Here is a 20,451-nt window from a genome sequence, read left to right on the forward strand (position 1 = left end):
TAATAAACACACTCTAAAAAACGCTGGGTTGGTTTTTTAACCCAAATGCTGGGTTGAGACTGCTGGGTAACAAAATTGGGTTGATTCAACCCAATTTGGGTTGAAAATCGATCTTTATCTATAACCCAGCAGTGCTGGGTTGGGAACGCGGACGTGAAAGAGAGCACGCACGTCACGTCAACATGCAGGGACATCAACGTGAGAAACCGCCATTTTCTTTGCGCTGTCTTTGAGGGGAAGCGAGTGAAATTCTGTGTGAGACGTAAGTTATTTAGTGTGTTTTTAACAATTTTCATAAGAAATAACACACTTAGTTTACTTAGTATAATATACACGCGCTTTTTTTTCTGTTTCTCCGCCTGATGGCCGACTTGTTGCTCCGCCTCACGCTGACCTGTGCTCGCCTTATGGCTGAACTGTTGCTCCGAGTCCGCCTGACGAGCCACCTGTTTCTCCGGATCTGTTTCTCCGCCTAACGGCGACGTGTTTCTCCGGACCTGTTTCTCCGGACCTGTTTCTCCGCCTAACGGCGACCTGTTTCTCCGGACCTGTTTCTCCGCCTAACGCCCGAGCTGTTGCTCCGCCTAACTCCTGACCTGTGCTCGCCTCACGCCCGACCTGTTGCTCCACCTCACGCCCAGCCTGTTGATCGGTGGACGGGTAAGCGCGCATGGCATCGGAAGGAGCTCGAAAAGTATAAGGTAACTAATGAAACTAACGTGAAGCATGTTTGATGACCACTTTATAAACACAACACCTAGGATAATTTAGGAGCTTTTTATTGTAATAAAATACCTTTTGAATGACACAGATTTTTATGTTGGCTAGGTGATGACAGTAAGTAACGTTACTGTGATTTGTGATCTTTCTGGGGTGTTAACTGTAAAGCAGTAAGTAGTATTTTTACTATTGTATTTCTTAAGTTTGTTCATGGATTTTTGTGACAATACTTTGATGCATAAGTGTTGAATTCAGCTTCTAACAATGTTTTTTTTTTATCAAAATATATACAATAATTGTCCTGCTCTGCATGTACATTTTGTTTAGCTGTACATCTGTACATTGAATAGCAAATGTTATTAATTTACTATGAGCATTTTACATTCTAGACGTGATTTGAGCTATCTTTAATTAATCCTGTATGTAAGGGTCGTTTCATGCTAACGGAAATGTCTGAGCTAAGACTAATTCCAACCTAATCATCTTCGACTGCAAAAAGAAAAAGTTTGACCACCGTTTTATGTGACACCCTGGATAATTATTATCATTTAGGAGTATTTTTGTGATATAGTGACTTTTGGCTAACATGATCTTTTTTTACTTAATTTTGCTTAAACGCTTTTATCTGTTATTCTTTTTCAGATGGATAATTGCGTGAAAATCAAACTAAAAGAATGCAATCTTGAGGAGTTAATCCCCACATTTGAAGGTATGTAATAATATTTTACTTGGTTCATTGTAATCATTAGGGCTGCCCTTGTCTAAACATTTGTCTGGTTGACTTGTGATGTTCATTTGAAGCATTAGTTGAATAATTACAGATTTATTAATAAACCATTTATTCATTAATTCATTTTCTTTTTGACTCAGTCCCTTTATTAATCTGGGGTCGCCACAGCGGAATGAACCGCCAACTTATCCAGCATATTTTTTACACAGCGGATTCATGCAGCATACATTGACTTTGCCAGTGTGGACTTTTTTTCTGCAACTAGTGGGTAGCACATTCGCCTCATAGCAACAAGGTCACTTGATCGATGGTCATAGCAACAAGGTCACTTGACAGGTGCCCCGGTTTCCAAAGACGTGGTAAAGGTGAATTAAGTAGACTAAATTGTCAATGGTGTATGTGTGTGAATGAGTATTTGTTTCCCAGTGATGGGTTGCAGCTGAAAGGGCATTCGCTGCATAAAACTTATGCTGGATATGTTGGTGGTTCATTCCATTGTGGTTACCCCAGATTAATAAAGCGACAAAGCTAAAAAGAAAATGAATGAATGAATAATAAATTTTTAGTTGACTAATGGTTATTCAATTATTAGGGGGCAGCCCTAGTAATCATTAGCCACTTCAACACTTTAAACTGAGAGATTGAACTCTAATGCCAATTTGTTTTTGTCTGGTTATTTTTTAAAATCTGCTGTTCATGCAACCAGTGACATTCTCTTGTTTTATTTTTAGCACAGGAGCGAACCTTTCCTCGTTTTTAGGTCAATTTGAATACAATTCAGAGGGTAAGGATTCAATTAAAGGTTTCTCGATGCATAATGATGCATTTAATGCATAATGATTGTCTTAGTTATTTTATTAACAATGAAAATGTTATTTTTATGTTTGTTATTAGGGTGGCATGGGGGCGCAGTGGGTAGTGCTGTCGCATCACAGCAAGATGGTCGCTGGTTTGAGCCTTGGATGGGTTTCCCCTCCACAGTCCAATGACATGCAGTGTAGCTGAATTGGGTAAGCTGAATTGTCCATAGTGTGTGTGTAAATGAGAGTGTGATGGGTTGCAGTTGAAAGGGCATCTGCTGCGTAAAACATAAAAAGATGTCACCCAAGATGTTCATGTCATTCTTTCTTCAGTCAGAAAGATTTTTTTTTAGGAAAATATTTCAGCAATTTTATCCATCTTGGACTGAGATTGTGCCTCATTTTTGAAGTTTTTAAAGAAAATTTAAATGCGGCTTCAAATTATACAAATACGGTTGCAAACAGTCCCAGCTCAGGAAGAAGGGTCTTATCTATTCTCATTAAGAAAACACAATTAAATACTTAATAATTTCAAATGCTCATCTTGCCTTACTATTACTTATTAAAAAAAGTTCCTTAGGCAAACCTGTTGTTGCATTGTCATCTTCAATCGGGCCAAAAAATTGCAGCATGGTGCCATGGTCAGTGGTTAACTAATGCCAACACTGGCTGATAGCTTGGTGTGTTATGGCCTTAATTGCTTCTAAAGGTATTTTAGGTGTTCTAAAGTTAACTCTAAAGATATTTAACTTTTACACTTTTGAGTTTTTAATAAATCTTACTTCTATTTATTTTTTCAGATTGGGACCAATATTGCTGAGTATCTTCATCCATTGAATTCAAGAATCTATTGAGTTTCCTCATGTTCTCATCCTTGGAGACCACCACTTCTTTCAAGCCTTTGCTCACGTGCTGTGCTATTTATTATTGCAAAGTACATTACTTGCCAAAGTGGACGTTTGCTATAAAGCATTCTACATCTTTGGTGTGAACTACCCCAAGCAGTGTTCCCTGGTGTGGCAGACTGTGGTTTATGGACATCCTGGGGAGGAGACACTAGCAGTAAGGGTTCTGCTAGCATTAATTTTTGCTGACAAACAGTAATCATTAATACTGTGACCTCACTGCTTCCTTGGATTCTGTGTTCTTTAACTTGTACTTTGGATTGTGGGGGAAAAGGAGCACCCAGAGAAAACCCACACGAACACGGGGAAAACATGCAAACTCCACACAGAAACACCAACTGACCCAGCTGAGGCTTAAACCACCGACCTTGTTGCTGTGAGGCAATCGTACTACCCACTGTGCCACCATGACACCCATTTCTAAAGAATAGTTTTAATAACTCATTTCTAATAACTGATTTCTTTTCTCTTTGCTATGATGACGGCACATAATAATGGACTCGATATTTTTTAAGACACTCTACACTGCAGTTACATTGCAACTAATGTTTCTTACAGACTCTTTTATATCTCAGGATTGATGTTTGCACATGATTGTTCGAGTAAAAGTTAAAAAAAGTTTTCCTATTTCAAATTTGTTTTAAAATGCTTCCATCCTCAGGTTTCATTTTAACTTTTATATCTGTTTTTTCTTCAAAACTGCATTTACATTGAACTTGATCATCCTTACTGATGATTGCTTTATAGCTCATATATTGATGTTTGCACATAATTGTTAAAGGGAAAGTTATAAAATGTTTTCTTATTTTTTCTTAATATAAAATTTGTATTTTCTTAGTTTTTATTGTTTGTTTTGTTTTTTCAAGCTGTTTGATGCCTTTTCATTATTACTTTCACATATTTTTTTCTGCATTGCAGTTGATGATTTATATGAGAATATGTTGATGTTTGTGCTCAAATTACTTTCTGACTTCAGTCATTCAGATGCATTTTCATTATTACTTCCTTATACTATTGTTTTTCTCTACTCTGCAATAACATTGCAATTGCCTTACTGATGATTCCTGATTTATAAATGATGCAAATGTTTTTGAATGTATTTCAAATATGCATTTTCTTAAGGTAATTTGTCTGATTTCAGTCTGATGCATTGTTACTGAACTTTAGTCAGTGTTTCTGTGATACAGTTTGATAAATTTTCACAGAAATCGTCTTAACCCTTTAACAACCCTTTCAAGAAAAAAAATTGGATTGCATTTCTCAACTGCTAATGTCGCTATTGAACACAATCAGTACATTTTAACACATGTTATAATTTCTAAAATATCAACCTCTACCAAATGATTGATATGTATGTTTATGGTAAAAGTACCAGAATTATGAAAAATCTGAAAAATTATGTGTAAGACCAATTAAAAAAAAAAAAAAAAATATATATATATATTTATATATATATATATATATTTAATAATTTATATATATAATTTATATATATATATATATTTAAAAGAAACATTTTGAACACTAAATCATCTTTTTTCTTATGACTTTAACAGTCATTATTTAAAACAGTAAAAACAAGGTCAACCATTTGGTAGAGCAGGCAGTCAAAGGGTTAATGCTGAGGTGCAGATGGGAAAAATCTCAAATTCATTTGGACACATTTTATCTTTTGTCATAAATAAAATTCCATTACTGAACAACTATGTATTGCTGTAGAATTGTTTTTATTTTAGTGATTTTAATCATCAGTTTCTAGATTAAATTTCTGACCCATTTTGGGTTACATTCAACCCAGCAGTGTAGTAATTTTTAACTAATAGTTGGGTTAAAATCACAACCCAGCATGCTGGGTTAAACTTGTAACCCAACTTGCTGGGTTAAAGTAACCCAGCGTTGGGTTTGTCCCTTTTTTACCCAGCGCTGGGTTACCAAAACAACCCAAATTGGGTTGTTTTCAACCCAGCAGTTTTTAGAGTGCAGAAGCCAAAAAATAAACAAAACAAGTAAATAACAGGGTAAGAATGTGATAAAAATCTGAAAACATAGTAAAAATCAGACGAGGGTTTTTCTTTTTTTGAATTGCTTTTTAAAACACTATTAGTTGGGTTTAGGGAAGGAGGAGGTGGGTCAGTCAGTCAGGCATTCATTCAGTCAGTCAGTCAGTCAGTCAGTCAGTCAGTCGACAGTGGCCTCTGGTGGATTCATGTAAGAAAAGAAAGCGCAAGAAAAAATTAAGATCTCAAAAAGCATACACAGCGGCCTCTGTTGGAATCGTGAAAACAAAAATTGCAAAAAAAAAGCACCTCCTGGGATGTATTTGACGCTCTTAAGAAATGTATATAGCGGTTTTCAAAATGAGCCTGGGTTGCAAAGTTGATACTTGGTAAGTTCTGACCTTCACATACTCATGATGACCAAGAGAAGGAGTGGACAAGAATTGCTAAAAACGTGTCTGCGATGTCCAAATTAGTAAAAATATAAAATAATCTAACACATCCTCAAGGTCCTCCAAGAGTGTATAATTAACCACCTTGGTTCTACATTTTTGATCATTAACAAATATAATGCCTGAACTTACCATAGTTGCCAGACAGATAGCATATGATTTTTAAAGTGAGCATAGTTTTGTAATAGGCCCCATGGATGGCATTATTATCTGGGTAATTAGATGTGGCTACAGTATATGAAAGCTTGTGTTTTTAGTATGTTAGTTAATTTAAAATGCGGTGAAGCGGTGGCGCATTAGGTAGTGCTGTAACCTCCTAGCAAGAAGGTAGCTGGTTCGAGCCTTTCTATGAGAAGTTTGCATGTTCTCCCCGCGTTTGCATGGGTTTCCTTCTGGTGCTCCGGTTTCCCCCACAGTCCAAAGACATGCGGCACAGGTGAATTGGGTTAGCTAAATTGTTTGTAGTGCATGAGTGTGTATGAATGTTTCCCAGAGATGGGTTGCAGCTGGAAGGGCATCTGCTGCGTAAAACATGTGCTGGATAAGTTGGCGGTTCATTCCGCTGCGGCGACCCTGATTAATAAAGAGACTAAGCCGAAAAGAAAATGAATGAATAAATGAATAAATGAATTTAAAATACCGAATTCTCAATAGAAGGATGGATTTGACTACTGAAACTAGAAAAAAACACACTAAATTAAATTGGATTATGATACAGTTTTAGCAGTTATTGAACTGAATTGGATCAACATTAAATAACACCTTGTTGTCTTTTTAGTGCTGCTTTACTACAGAATTTGAATTTATGTCATATGCTATAAAGATTGCATCAAATGATTTATTGAATACAGTGAATCTGCAATGAAATAGATATGGGCCACTATAAGATTCTGATGGTACAATAACCTTGTGTATTACAACCGTATTGTGATTACTGCTCTAAAATATGGTCTTTTTAAATGTCTGGGTAAAAAACTAAAACCTTTTCCCTTTTGAATTTTTTGGGGGAAACATCTAAAGTATTTTTGAACAGTAAACATATTAAAACTGCATCTTTGGATATCTTTACTGCTTTAGATACGTTTGTCATAAAATGAAAAAAAAAAAAATCTTACACATACCATTGGAATGGTATAATGTTATTTTGGCGGTTTTAAAACTTTGACTTGTCCAAACCGTGGTATACCTTCAAAATGGTTATCGTCCCATGCCTACTATGAAACATGTTCAGTTGTACAAAGTGCTACTGTATATGTAACTATTGACCACAAAACCAGTATTAAAGATCAAATTAAAAAAGTGAATCTACGGAATCTGAGTATTATGAATCATGTCTAATTATATTATTAATAATAACTCCTTACTTTTATATAGCACTTTTCTGGACACTCAAAGCGCTTTACACATTTTGTGGGGGAATTTCCTTATCCACCACCAGTGTGCAGCATCCAGCTGGATGACTTGACAGTAGTCATATTGCGCCAGAATGCACTCCACACACCAGCTGATTGGTGAAGAGGAGACAGAGTAATGAAGACAATTATCATATGGGGATGGTTAGGAGGCCATGATGAACAGGGGCCATTGGGCAAATTTTGGGAATTTTAATGGCCACAGAGAGTCAGGACCTCAGTTTAACGTCTCATCTGAAAGACGGCACTCACTGAGCAGTATAAAGTCCCCAGCAATATACTGGGGCATATTACCAATCTAAGGGTGCTTTCACACCTACACTTTTGTTTCGGAACGTATCTCATTTGCCCAGTTAGCGCGGTTTGTTTGGCATATGTGAACAGGGCAATCACGCTCTGTTCCGCGCCAAAGTAATCGCTCCGAGATCGCTTGAAGGAGGTGGTCTCGGCTCGATTGAAACGAACCCTGGAGTGGTTTGATTGCAGTGAGAAAGCGATCCGATCCGAGCGCGGTTATATGTGTTTTATAGATATGTAATAGGCTTACAGCTATATGAATAGAGAATTTTGAGTAGGGCGGGAAGTTTCGCGAGTCTCCGGATGCCCGCAAACGAGTGATGATCTCCCGGTAATCTCGCGTCTCCCTCCCGGTACTCAAATAGGCATCGTCGCGCACCCTTCTCTACCCTCCCCACCGCATCTCTCCTCAGACACGTTGCGCACGCGCACCCTGTCAATCACCACCAAACCACCACCTCTCCTGACAGCTGAGTGGGACACTGCAAAATAAACCCTGACACTCTGACCAATGTAAGGAGAGTTTACTCGCACGTGACTTGTTTTAGCTCTTTTGGTCCGATTAGAAACTTTGCAGTGTGAAAGCGAACCGCTCCAAGAGCAAAGAGCAACAATTATAGTAATTAAAGAGTAACAATTGTAATCTCTGTTTCGGAACAACTGAATCGATTCACAGGTGTGAAAGCACCCTAAATCTAAGTTTTGATATGATTATGAAATTTACAAAAATCTCTTCATGGAGTATGAACTTTACTTCATATTCAAATAGTTCTTGCCATAAAACAAAAGTTGATAATTTTAACTTATATAGTGTTTTTTGGCTATTCCTACACTCTCAGAAATAAAACGCTTTCTGTCGCTTTGGTGGTACCTTTTTGAAAGGTTTGTACCTCCTTGTCCATATTAATACCTCAAGGGTACAAATTAGTACCTAAAAAGTACAAAAGTGTTCCTCTTAAATTTTTTAGGTACTATTATATACTTTTCAGGTACAAAAAATATGGAGCTTTCAGGTACAAAGTAAATGTGACTTGGCTTTAAAAAAAAAAAAAAAAAAAAAGTCGAAAATTTTTTGGGGGTTTTTTTAGAAAGGTATATTTTAATTGCCTAAACCCTTGATTTGATTTGATGCACACACTAAAATGCAAGATTGGTGATATTTAGATAGGGCTCTAGTCAAATCATACATGCACACGCACACAAATGTCAATAAATAATAAAAAATGATTATTGCCTCAACAAACATAAATATCTTATTTTACATTGAAAAGAATTACTTAAGAATGAATCTTTTAAAACAAGTGGAAGTATTGGTGTTGCTTGTGCTTCTATCGCCAACAAACTCAAAAGAAAAAAAAAAAATGTCCACACATCGTATCCTACAAAAGGTCTTCTCCACCCCATAGTCTCCAGTGAAACAATTGTACCCTTGTACTGTTCCAGCGTGGGGCAGGGGGGCTGAACGCCGCCTCGGTCCCACAGGGAGTGTCAGTCTCTGGCTTTGGTCTGGTTGAGCTCGGGCTGCTTTCGGAGGGGTGGGCGGCGTGTATAGGGGGGCTCCGGAGGGAAGAGGGGACTGCAGGCCACTAAATCAGTGCACGCTTGTCAACATCCTTGGGCTGCGGGAATTACTCAAGTGAAAATAACAAATGGCTGTCATTGCAGAGCCAAAAACCTGTGATTATAATTATCACATCCCCAGTGACCTTGCATAAACTTTAATCTCTCTCCAATGGAGCATTTAAATAGCCTGTATCTACTGGCAGGGGGACCAGCGGTGCCGGGCCACTGGAACACACGGGATCAGTGATTCACGAAAGAGCTATCGCACAAGCTTGAGCTGCGTGAGGGATTGCACATGCTGGAGATGGCCACGCCGGATGTCTCTTTGTGTGCTTTCGCTGCTTATTTGGCACTTATGTGTGTGTTTCTTTCCAGCAGTTTAATAAAGATAAATCTCAAGATATATAAAAGAATAGGAAATCACAAACAAATTTTTAGGTGTTTTTTTTTTAATCATTTAATGAAAGCAAATCATCACTTTTGTTCCAGTCTCCTGAATATCAGATGCTTCTACAATAATTATAGGCAAGTCTTCTAATTTCACAGAAGAGCTGAAATGATTTATACACTGTATTTAGATTCTGCATTCAAGAGATCCCAACATGAGATTTGGGTAGCATGTTCTGTGTGCTCACTATAGTAATTACAATTAATTATGCATAATTGTGTGCAACAAATCCTAACACACACTGTAAAATAAATAAATAAATAAATAAAATCTGTAAAAAACGGTCAAAAGACTGGCCGCAGGGCTTCCAGAGATATTTTATTAAATTAGAGAAAATAATAATTTCACAGAATTACAAGCAAAAACTGTAAAAATACAGAACATACTTTACAGTCAAAATCCATTAAATTACAGTTTATTTCTGTTGATAATTTGCATTAAAACTGTGAAAACAACAACAACAAAAAACTGGTAATTACTGCCATATTTCTGCAGTTATACAGATTATTATTGTCATTTTGCAAATTATTACTGTAAATATATAATTTATTATTGAAATAATACTGATTAATTAATGTGATTTTAAAGATTATTACTGTAAGTATACAGGTTATTGCTGTAATTATACACATTAATTAATGTGATTATACAGATTATGCAAACTCCACACAGAAACGTCAACTGAGCCGAGGCTCGAACCAGCGACTCAGCGACCTTCTTGCTGTGAGGCGACAGCACTACCTACTGCGCCACTGCTTCGCCCATTAGAAGTTTTTATTACAGAAAATTCTGTATAAAAAATACAGACAACTACCTGTAAATTAATGTTTTTTAACAGTGCACATTCTAACTATAACCATGTAAGTACATGTAATAATTTAATGTTAGTTAAATGAAGTTACACTGTAACAAGAATACTTTAAAATGTAAACTTTTAACCAAACACTCTATATAGAAATATGACATTTCTGAAAAATTAGATGTACTTTATATAAAAAAAGAAAAATAATATAACATTTAAGCAGCACAATCATTTTCAGCACTAATAACAAAAAATGTTGGTCACTTTATTTTAATATACAAATCACACTATTAACTAAGACTATTCTCTCAATAAACTACTAATTAGTTACTTATTAATAATTAGTAAGATGGAAATTTGGTTTAGGTATTGGGTAGGATTAGGGATCTAAAATAAGATTATACTTTATAAGTGCTAATAATCAGTTAATATCTTAATAGTAGGCAGGTAATAAACCACTAGGAAATAGTGTGAATTGTTAAACTAAAGTGTTACTGAAATGTTTCTTGAGCAGCAATAAGCATATTTGAATGCTTTCAAAAGGATCATGTGACCTCAGGAGATCCTGGAGTAAAGTTCGAAACTCAGCTTTATAAATAACATTTTCAAAAAATAAATTCAGTTAGAAAACAAAAATCTTCATTACAAATTTTTATTGTATTTTTAATCAAATATTATAGTAAGTACAAGTGACATAATGAGCAAAAACATTTGGTTACACTTTATTTTGATGGTCCCTATTGCACATTTTGATGACTAAAAGTTGCATTGCAATACATGCTAATTGATTCTCATTTGAGTATTAGTAGACTGTCTGCTTAATCTCTGTTGATATTGCTCTTTCAACAGACATTTAACTGACTAAAAGAAACTTTGCAAGTACGTCAACTTACACTAACCATAACCCTAACCCCAACCTAACAGTCTACTTATAATCTATTGAGAATTAGTTGGCATGTAGATGCAATGTATCTAAAATTCAACATAATGCGTTAAATGGACCATCAAAATAAAGTGTTCCAAACATTTTATCATTGTCTGTCACATTAACAATAAATTAAACAGAATAAATATCTTATTTGTGTTTTTTAATGCGATGCTTTTAAAGACTCCAATAAATGCAACTTATAAGCATTCCCATGTTCCATGTAAGGGTTCTGCCACAATAGTATAGGATGATACATTTTACTCCTTTTCTAAACATGTTTACCCTCGTGCTACAGTATGTTGTTTCAGTCTGGTCAGTGAAATACAGTGATATGGACAGATCCCAGTGCGATGAGTGCGAATTTGTGAATCTCTCTACTGTGACAATCAGCTAATGAGTCTGCGTTAGCGTGGCCCATCACGATGCAGCAGGGGCCCCGGTGGGTCGCCTAATTGATAGGAATCCCCTCTGTTCTGGGCAGGCATCATTATTGCATGATTAGCTCTGATTACGGCACACTAACGACTGTTAGGATTACCAGGCATGACGAAGCCTGCCATCGACCTTACAATAGGCAACAGGATTTTATTTTCAATTACTACCGATCGTGAAGTAATTCTAATCAGCAGCAGATTTTGTTGAATATTAAAATGCTTGTCAAGATTTTATTTATATGGATTTTACATGGAGTGTCAGCTATCAGCTTAGCTTTGACAACAGGAGAACATTTGACAGGCATGTGAACCACTCAACCAATCAAAGTCATTTACTATAGGTTTTAGTTTGAGTGTATATATTTAGTGCAATAGGGGGTCTTCACTGAACACTTTATTAGGTACACCTGTCCAACTTCTCGTTATCGCAAATTTCTAATCAGCCAATCACATGGCAGCAAGAAAATGCATTTAGGCACGTAGACATGGTCAAGACGATCTGCTGCAGTGCAAACCGAGGATCAGAATGGAGAAAGGGGATTTAAGTGACTTTGAGCATGGCATGGTTGTTGGTGCCAGACAAACTGGTCTGAGTATTTCAGAATCTGCTGAACTGCTGGGATTTTCACACACAGCCATCTCTAGCGTTTACAGAGAGTGGTCCGAAAAAAAAAGAGAAAATATCTTGTGAGCGGCAGTTCTGTGGGCACAAATGCCTGGTTGATGCCAAAGGTCAGAGGAGAATGACCAGACTGGTTCAAACTGATAGAAAGGCAACATTAACTCAAATAGCACTCATTACAAGAAAGGTATGCAGAAGAGCATCTCTAAATGCACAACACGTGCAGCAGCAGAAGACCACACCATACAGCTGCCACTCCTGTCAGCTAAGAACAGGAAACTGAGGCTACAATTGGCACAGGCTTACCAAAATTGGACAACAGAAGTTTGGACAAATGTTTTCTGGTCTGATGAGTCTCGATTTCTGTTGTGACATTCGGATAGTAGGGTCAAAATTTGGCATCAACAACATGAAAGCATGGATCCATCCTGCTAAACATTGTGATTGATTAGTGTTAGTTAAACATAAATGAAACAAATATGAACAAAATGTATGTAATAATATCAATAAATCGAATGTGTTTTAAATGTTTCTTATTTATCCATCTATTGTGTGAAGTATGGAGCTGCATCAATGTTCCCCCTGATAATTAAGTAAATCAATCTCATATAATTTTTCCAATTGGATGGCTTTTTCAACAGCTATATATATTTATGCCAAATTAAAATCTTTTAACTGATTCTAGATCTATAATATAAATTTAGATTGATTCTAAGAAATCTAACGACATACAGTTTATTTAAAAAAAATGACAAATTGAATAAAATTAAATTCTTACAAACAGTTCATGATAAATTTTATTTTGATTCAGTTTTTTTAAGTGCAATCTTTTAGACAAGCAAAAATTATTGTTTAGTTTTCAGAAATAATAAGAGTTTTTGCTTAGTCCAATAATCTGTCTAAAGGGTTAAAAAATAATCAATAGGAAATAGTAAGCAAAAGCTTAATTTGACTTATTGCTGCAAACAAGGCAATATGTTTTGCTTGTCTAGACAATGTTTCTTGAGATGTTTTGGACTAAACTAGACCTGTTGAATTTTAAAACTGTTTATCAGAAGTAAACTGTGGTCAAAAATATCTATAGGAAATTTAAGCCTGGAAAAAGTATGTAGTTTTTGAATTGGAAACTATGTAGCAAAAATGTGCCTTATGAATAGGGCCAGACGGAATCTGCGGACGTTTTTTGCTTTTTGGTAAAAATCTGCGGATTTCTTTGGAATTATTTTGGGGATATCATAACTAAAATCTTAATATGTGAAATAAAAAAATATATCTTTTAAACTTTTATTTAATGTTTAAAATGCAAATCCAATTAGATTCATTTGATTTGAAAGACAATGCAAATCTCACATATAATAGATCTACTTAAAGACAAAAAATTTTACTGTACAAACTGCATTTTACATAAATCAAATGATCATTTTCATATAAGTCAATAATGTTACTGTAATTTAAAAACTGAATAAATATAGATTTACACAAATTTTTCTCAAGTAAATAAACAGAATTAATGATAGGCTAAAAATCAGCGAAAATCTGCGGAATTCTGCACGCACAGATTCCGTGTGGGCCTCCTCATGGACAAACAACAGGTATACTTTGACCTTTCTTGAAACAGTGCTGACTGCATTCTAACTGAGGAAAGGAAGAGTTTGATTTTTGCTGGCGAGATTCAAGACAACACTTTCTTCTGTGCTGAGAAGCAAATCTCCTTTGGATGCACTTACAGAGGAACAATTTCAGACACTGTAGGAAAGACATGATGCTATAATGTATATTAGGGTACTATGTATACTTTACTAAGTTTTGTTTTGACCATGGATCCATGTAAATGTATTGTAGGACACCACCTGAAGAAAATCGAGACCCTTTAAAATAATATAAGATTTGAAATTCATATGTATACAAAACTGAGAAAGCTTTTTTTTAAGTGACCCATCAAGTCAACTGGAAAGTCTTACTGTACCTCTCCTGTTCACATGTGTGTGTGTGTTCATTATTGAGTTCTTTATCGTTCTTTGATTAGTTGCTAAATGAAGTTAGAAATGCCTTTCAGCAATATACTGGTTATGTATTCATGCTACTGAGAGCAACGTTTATATGAATATGTAAATATTTAGTAAAAAAAGTCAACAAAACAAAGCATAACAACGAGATGACAGCCCATTCAAAAAGTATGCCTTAAGCCGAAATGTCACTAAAGGTTTATTTTTATTCTCAAAATATAATTTAACTTTAACTTAAAATTTTTCATTTGATCTATATTAAAAATTATTATTGTAGTTAAGAAAAAAAAGACATTCACACAAAGTAAACATTTTGTAGATTATTATTATGAAATGGAATATTTATCCTTTTGATTAAATAAAACAGATTAAAACCAGAAACTTTTTTTTTTTTTACGTACTCTAAAATAAAAATGCTCGGAATAAAAGACACAGTGGTTTCACTTTATTTAGTGCAGTAAAGAAAGGACCTGATCATAACAATATGAAAATGTTGATACTTTGCAGTTCACTGGCATCCTTTTGACATGAATTACTCCATTATAAAGTATTTGGGAGTATAAATAATAGACCTTGTCATGTAAAATAGTTCAATTTAATTCCTTTTCTTTGCTTGATAAGTACACTACAGTTATCTATAACAGATCTTTCATCATTATTGGTTCAGTCAACAGGTTTTCACAAACGATTTGGGATATCTGAAAAGGCCTCACCATTAAAGTTTTGCTTTGAGATGTTCATACATTGCAATTAACGCATGAAAATTCTTACAAGCAGATTCTTTCAGTTATTTACATATGTGAATGAGGGTTTGTGAAACAACAGTTTGTGTTCATTTAACAGCAAAAATGATTAATAAATCCATATGAAAGTGTCCCATAAAAGTCACGTCTAGTCTTCAGTTTCGGGCTCTGGCACGCTTTCCACTCACACTACAAGCGAACTGCTCCAAAGCCCAAGTAAACCACGCTCTGGCACACCTCTTCCAACTGGCCCAGGGCCAGCCAAGTGAACCGCGCCTGAGCCTGATTCAGAGCACTCACACTTTTCAAACGATCCGGGAAACAGGCCTGAGCACGGTTCAGATAGCATAGTGCGAGTATGCCCTAAAGGCTGATTTATACTTCTGCGTCAAACACCGGCGTATGCTACAGCGCTGACGCATAGCCCTTCGCTGTGGCCATCGCCGTCACTGACGTGCACCTCTTAAAAAATGTAACTACACGTCGAAACGACGCGTAGCGTAAGCTCTGTGATTGGTCGGCTTGGTAGCGCTGACGAGTCTGGGCGGGACCGAGAGCCGCGCGAGCGATTGTTTACAAGTGTGGAGTACCGTGAAGGAGCTCCGGATGGAAAGTTTTGTTTTGTGTTTACCTCATAGTTAAAGTTGTTGCACGTCCGCTGGTTCCTGCCTCAAAATGAGCGAGTTTGAGCCACTTGTACATCCCGGAAGTGTTCAGGAAAAGCAAAAAAGTAGCAAAGAAACTCGACACAGAGGAAAATTTATACCTCACTGCCAACTAGCGTTTCGGAAGTGTTAATGCAGACCAACAGAGACAGTGCGCAGAAGTATAAATGCACAGCCACGCGCGTTGCATGCGCCGTTGGTTACGCCGGTCACCTGACGCAGAAGTATAAATCAGGCTTAAGTCTGGGCAGTTGATAGAAGCATTGTATGCTGATATAGTTAAGGTTGTGAAAGTCTTTATTCTTCTTTACATTATGTTAATTAAACACTAGTGATTATTCATAAGTCTGTAGTTATGCCATCTACAGTAGGTTTAATGTAATATTAATAGCATTATGCAACATTTACAACTTTACAGCTCTGGGTTTGTCTGCATTTCTCTACCATTGCTAACAAGTGAAGACTTCGGATGCAAAAACTTCTAAGTGCCATCTGAAATTCTTTTTTAAAATGAGCATTTTTCTCAACATCCCATGTTTATGTTCAGTTATTTAACCTTTGAAGGAAATAGAAAGAGCCTATTGTTTTCTATAAAAGTGAAATTGTTGAACCTACACACAAGAAAAGAGTAGAGTAAAAGAGTAGTTTTAGAAAAGAATTTCAGACAGCTCCACTGTGTGAACTTTTCTGATGTTCTGTTGGTGTTGGGAAGGAAATCTGAAAATATTTAACTTAATAAAGGCTTGGAATAAATCTGCAAAGTTTCACAAGGAAATTCTTAAGCAGTCAGAGTATCAGTCAGTTTTGACATTGACATGTTCCACTAGAGGGCAGCAGACTGTACTGTAATCTTGAACTGTAAATCTCTGAGTCATATAGTATTTTGAAAATGACTTTAGCTTTGTTCAATATTTAAAATGTTTTTTCATGTTTTCCCACAAAATGAAAAAAATATAGTAACACTTTCCAGATTGTCTCCATTAGTTAATATTGGACCATGTTTTAACCAAAAATTTGCAAAAGTTATGTTTGTTAATGTAAAAGACAAGCTGCTCCATTTTGTTGATGATAATGATGAACTAAAATCTATACTGATTATATGCTTTATTGCTTCAATATGAAATTTGTTAAATAGTATTAATTCCACTGCCTATGGTACCATGTGACCTGCACTTGCAGTTTTTGCATGAAAAAAAAAACATCAGATAGCAGCAAAATATATATAACATTTATTTGTATTTCTGTTTATCCTGAAGACATAAAGAAATGAACCCATCATCCTCAGACTCACTAACTAAATGTTTGAAATGACCAATCAAATCAAAGGATGTGGTTTTCTTAACAGTTATTTTGACATGCCATTTTTACTGAAAATGTAAGACTGAACATAATGAGGCTGAATATTTGCCTGCTGTATAAAATGAAAATGTTAAACAAGGAAGTCATCTGTCAAGTTTTAAAAAGAAAGTGCACCGAAAAAAATGAAAATTTACTTACAACTTACTCTTCTTTATGTTGATCAAACCCATAATGATTTTCTTTTTTCCACTGAACATAAAAGAAGATTTTTTTTTTTTTGCAAAATATTGGAAACCATTCGGAATATATATATATATATATATATATATATATATATATATATATATATATATATATATATATATATATATATATATATATATATATATATATATATATATATATATATATATATATGTCAAAATAGTTACTAGTTTACCAAAATATTCTCTCATGTTCATAAGTAAATAATTGAAGGGTCAGTGAATGATGACCTAATTTTCATTTTTTGTGTGAACTATCCCTTTAAAGCAGGGTTTCTCAACCATGTCTCTGGATGACCACCAGCACTGCATGATTTGGATGTCTACTTTGTCTGTCACACCCATTCCAGATCTTTCAGTCTTTGCTAATGAGCTGTTAATCTAAATCAGGTGTGTTTGGTTAAGAAGATGGAAAATATGCTGTGCTGGTTGTCCTTCAGCAATGTAGTTGAGAAACACTGACACATATGCACTACGGCCAATGTTTGCTTTATTTCAAGGTGTCCTTGTTACAGCGTAACTTCTCATTTCATTACTGAGTAATATGAATTAATTACACATACCTACATTAAATTAAATACCACATACCTATGTTAGGGTCAGTACTCGGGTTAGGTCTAGAGTTAGTTGCATGTAATTGTGCATAATTAATTGTTATTACTACAGTATATTGTTAACACTTCTTTTTATGTATCAATTCACATCAATCGCAACTGGCTTATTACCTTAAGTTAATAACTGTTTATGAGCACTTATATATGATCTTATTTGACATGCCTAATACTTAAACCCAACTACTACTACTATACTAGCTATTAAAAAGCAGCTAATTATTGAGCTAAAAGTCTTGCCTTGTGAATGGTTTGTTAATAGCATGAATTGTACATTCAAATAAAGTGTGACCATTATGTTAAATCACTTGTAATACAAAAAAAGGACACCTTAAATAAAGTGTTACCTGATTATTTTAATTTGAAAAACAAATCTTAGAAAGTGAACAATCTGTTGTAATATATCTAAATTTCTGTTTTCAAGTTTGTAATTGACTTTAAAAACTGCTACGTAAATAAGCTGATGTTTTCATGAGTTGCTGAGTTTTAGTTAGTCCTAGTCCTCTCCTACTTTAATGCATGACTCTTTTCGCTTTTGGGCATTTTCTCATGTCTCTGTTTATTCCGCATGTACCACGTCACAGTGTGTGAGTCTATATAAATGTATTGCATGAGCACGGCACCATTTGAGAGGTCTCTTACATGACAGCGAGCGTGGAGGACTTGAGGTCAAGTGATTTGGCCCCGGGTCAATTGACTGCAGCTCTTCTAACTTCCAGCCATTAGCTGGAGTCCCCTGGCAGCAGGACTCGCCGCTTTGATGAGATTTAGCTGGACTCATTCTTAATGTGATATGAAGACCCTAAAATTTGTTTGCTATGAGAGCTCCTCTTTTAAAGTCAATTTATTACCAGACTAAGCAGGTTGGGTTTGGGCCTGAAGGTTGAGTCAGCTGTTCTTTTCTCCTGTATGGATTTTTCTTATGTCTTTCTCTTTAGAATCACAATTGGATGCAATAATTTAACACAGGGGTCAGTATCCTTTTCTTTTGTTTATAGTTGACAGTATACAAATGATATGTTAATTATGTTTTGAAAAAGCAGCGTTATTACAGTTTTTGATTCTGTATGTTTAACATACTATAGTTTTAAAGATTACTCCAGAATTGTTATTATGATATTGCCATTTTTGGATATAGCATTTATTTTTGAAAAATGTACATTTGGTTTTAGTTTAATATAGAGTTTGATTCATTCACTTGTTTTTTTGCTGTGTGTTTAAAAGTAATGATGCTAAATAGTGAAAAAGTTCTCTTATTCTGTATTTTCCTTGTTTGTTTATTTATTTATTGAAAAACATTAGTTTACAATGCTAAAAAAATAACTGGTGTTAATTTGTACAATAAACATTTAGGTCTTAAATTTGATGTGTATTAAATATTTATATATTTAAATTTAAATCAAACATAAAATTCCATCCTAGTAGATGCCACTATTATTTACAAACAGTAAATAAAGAAATGTAAAGGTATGTGTATATTGTCTTGCATGAAAAATACAGTTGAAGACAGAATTATTAGCCCCCCTGTTTTGTTTTTTTTAGATAGATAGATCTTTCTTTATTCATGCAAGATATGAAACATACACATTTACATTTATTTATTTACTGTTTGTATGTTTATATATATATATATATATATATATATATATATATATATATATATATATATATATATATATATATATATATACACACAGTTGAAGTCAGAATTATTAGCTCCCTTTGAATTTTTTTCTTCTTTTTTAAAATATTTTCCAAACGATGTTTAACAGAGCAAGGAAATTTTCACAGTATGTCTGATAATATTTTTTCTTCTGGAAAAAGACTTTTTTTGTTTTATTTCGGCGAGAATAAAAGCATTTTTAAATTTTTTAACACCATTTTAGGCACAAAATTATTAGCCACTTTAAGCTATATTTTTTCTCGAAAATATACAAAACAAATCATCGTTATACAATAACTTGCCTAATTACCCTAACCTGTATAGTTAACCTAATTAACCTAGTTAAGCCTTTAAATCTCACTTTAGGATGTATAGAAGTATCTTGAAAAATATCTTGTAAAATATTATTTACTGTCATCATGACAAAGATAAAATAAATCAGTTATTAGAAATTGATGATTTAATCTATTATGTTTAGAAATGCGTTGAAAAAATGTATAAAAATATATAAAATATATATAAATGTGTGTATATGTGTGTGTGTGTGTGTGTGTGTGTGTGTGTGTGTGTGTGTGTGTGTGTGTGTGTGTGTGTGTGTGTGTATGTATGTATGTATATATATATATATATATATATATATATATATATATATATATATATATATATACATATACATATATATATATATATATATATATATATATATATATATATATATATATATATATATATATATATATAGCAATATCACGCTCGTAGCAGTGTGATATGGCTGTATATCGGCACTGGTGGGTGTCACTAAAGCACTCCCACCAGTGCTGATATACAGCCATATTACAATGCTACGCGAGTGATACTGAGTTTATACAAAAGTTTGACGCCATAATCGTGTGTATAAAAAAAAAAAATCAAACACAGAGTCTCAAAAACCATTTTGTACAAAGCACTACTTTCTTTCACCACATTCACATCTGCAGCTGATGGTTAGAACAGCAGAAACCTTTGCTTGTTCACAAACGCCACTTTAGAGCTATTATTTCAATAATTCTCCAGTGTAATGTCTACAGTGATGACATAACAGGTCATTTTTG

General features: G+C 34.6%; 1 protein-coding gene and 2 long non-coding RNA genes across 5 annotated transcripts in view; 1 reads left to right on the forward strand and 2 right to left on the reverse strand.

Annotated features, from left to right (window-relative positions):
* LOC101882685 (uncharacterized) overlaps nt 1-20,451 on the reverse strand; it is a 396,146-nt gene that overhangs the window by 170,989 nt on the left and 204,706 nt on the right. The gene's annotated exons all lie outside the window — the stretch shown is intronic.
* Nucleotides 1-20,451, reverse strand: part of LOC141377481 (uncharacterized) — a 52,491-nt gene that overhangs the window by 20,899 nt on the left and 11,141 nt on the right. The window lies entirely within an intron of this gene.
* LOC101882204 (uncharacterized) lies at nt 643-4,252 on the forward strand. 3 transcript variants are annotated; one of them, XR_663346.5, is made up of 6 exons: nt 643-701; nt 829-890; nt 1,363-1,429; nt 2,182-2,234; nt 2,345-2,460; nt 3,051-4,252. It is a non-coding gene; the product is annotated as an uncharacterized lncRNA (long non-coding RNA). The 3 variants fall into 3 exon arrangements; XR_012389660.1 differs by having other exon boundaries at nt 2,187-2,234; XR_012389659.1 differs by lacking the exon at nt 829-890.

Source organism: Danio rerio, chromosome 14 (assembly GCF_049306965.1).
Source record: "Danio rerio strain Tuebingen ecotype United States chromosome 14, GRCz12tu, whole genome shotgun sequence".
NCBI classification, from domain to species: Eukaryota; Metazoa; Chordata; class Actinopteri; order Cypriniformes; family Danionidae; genus Danio; species Danio rerio.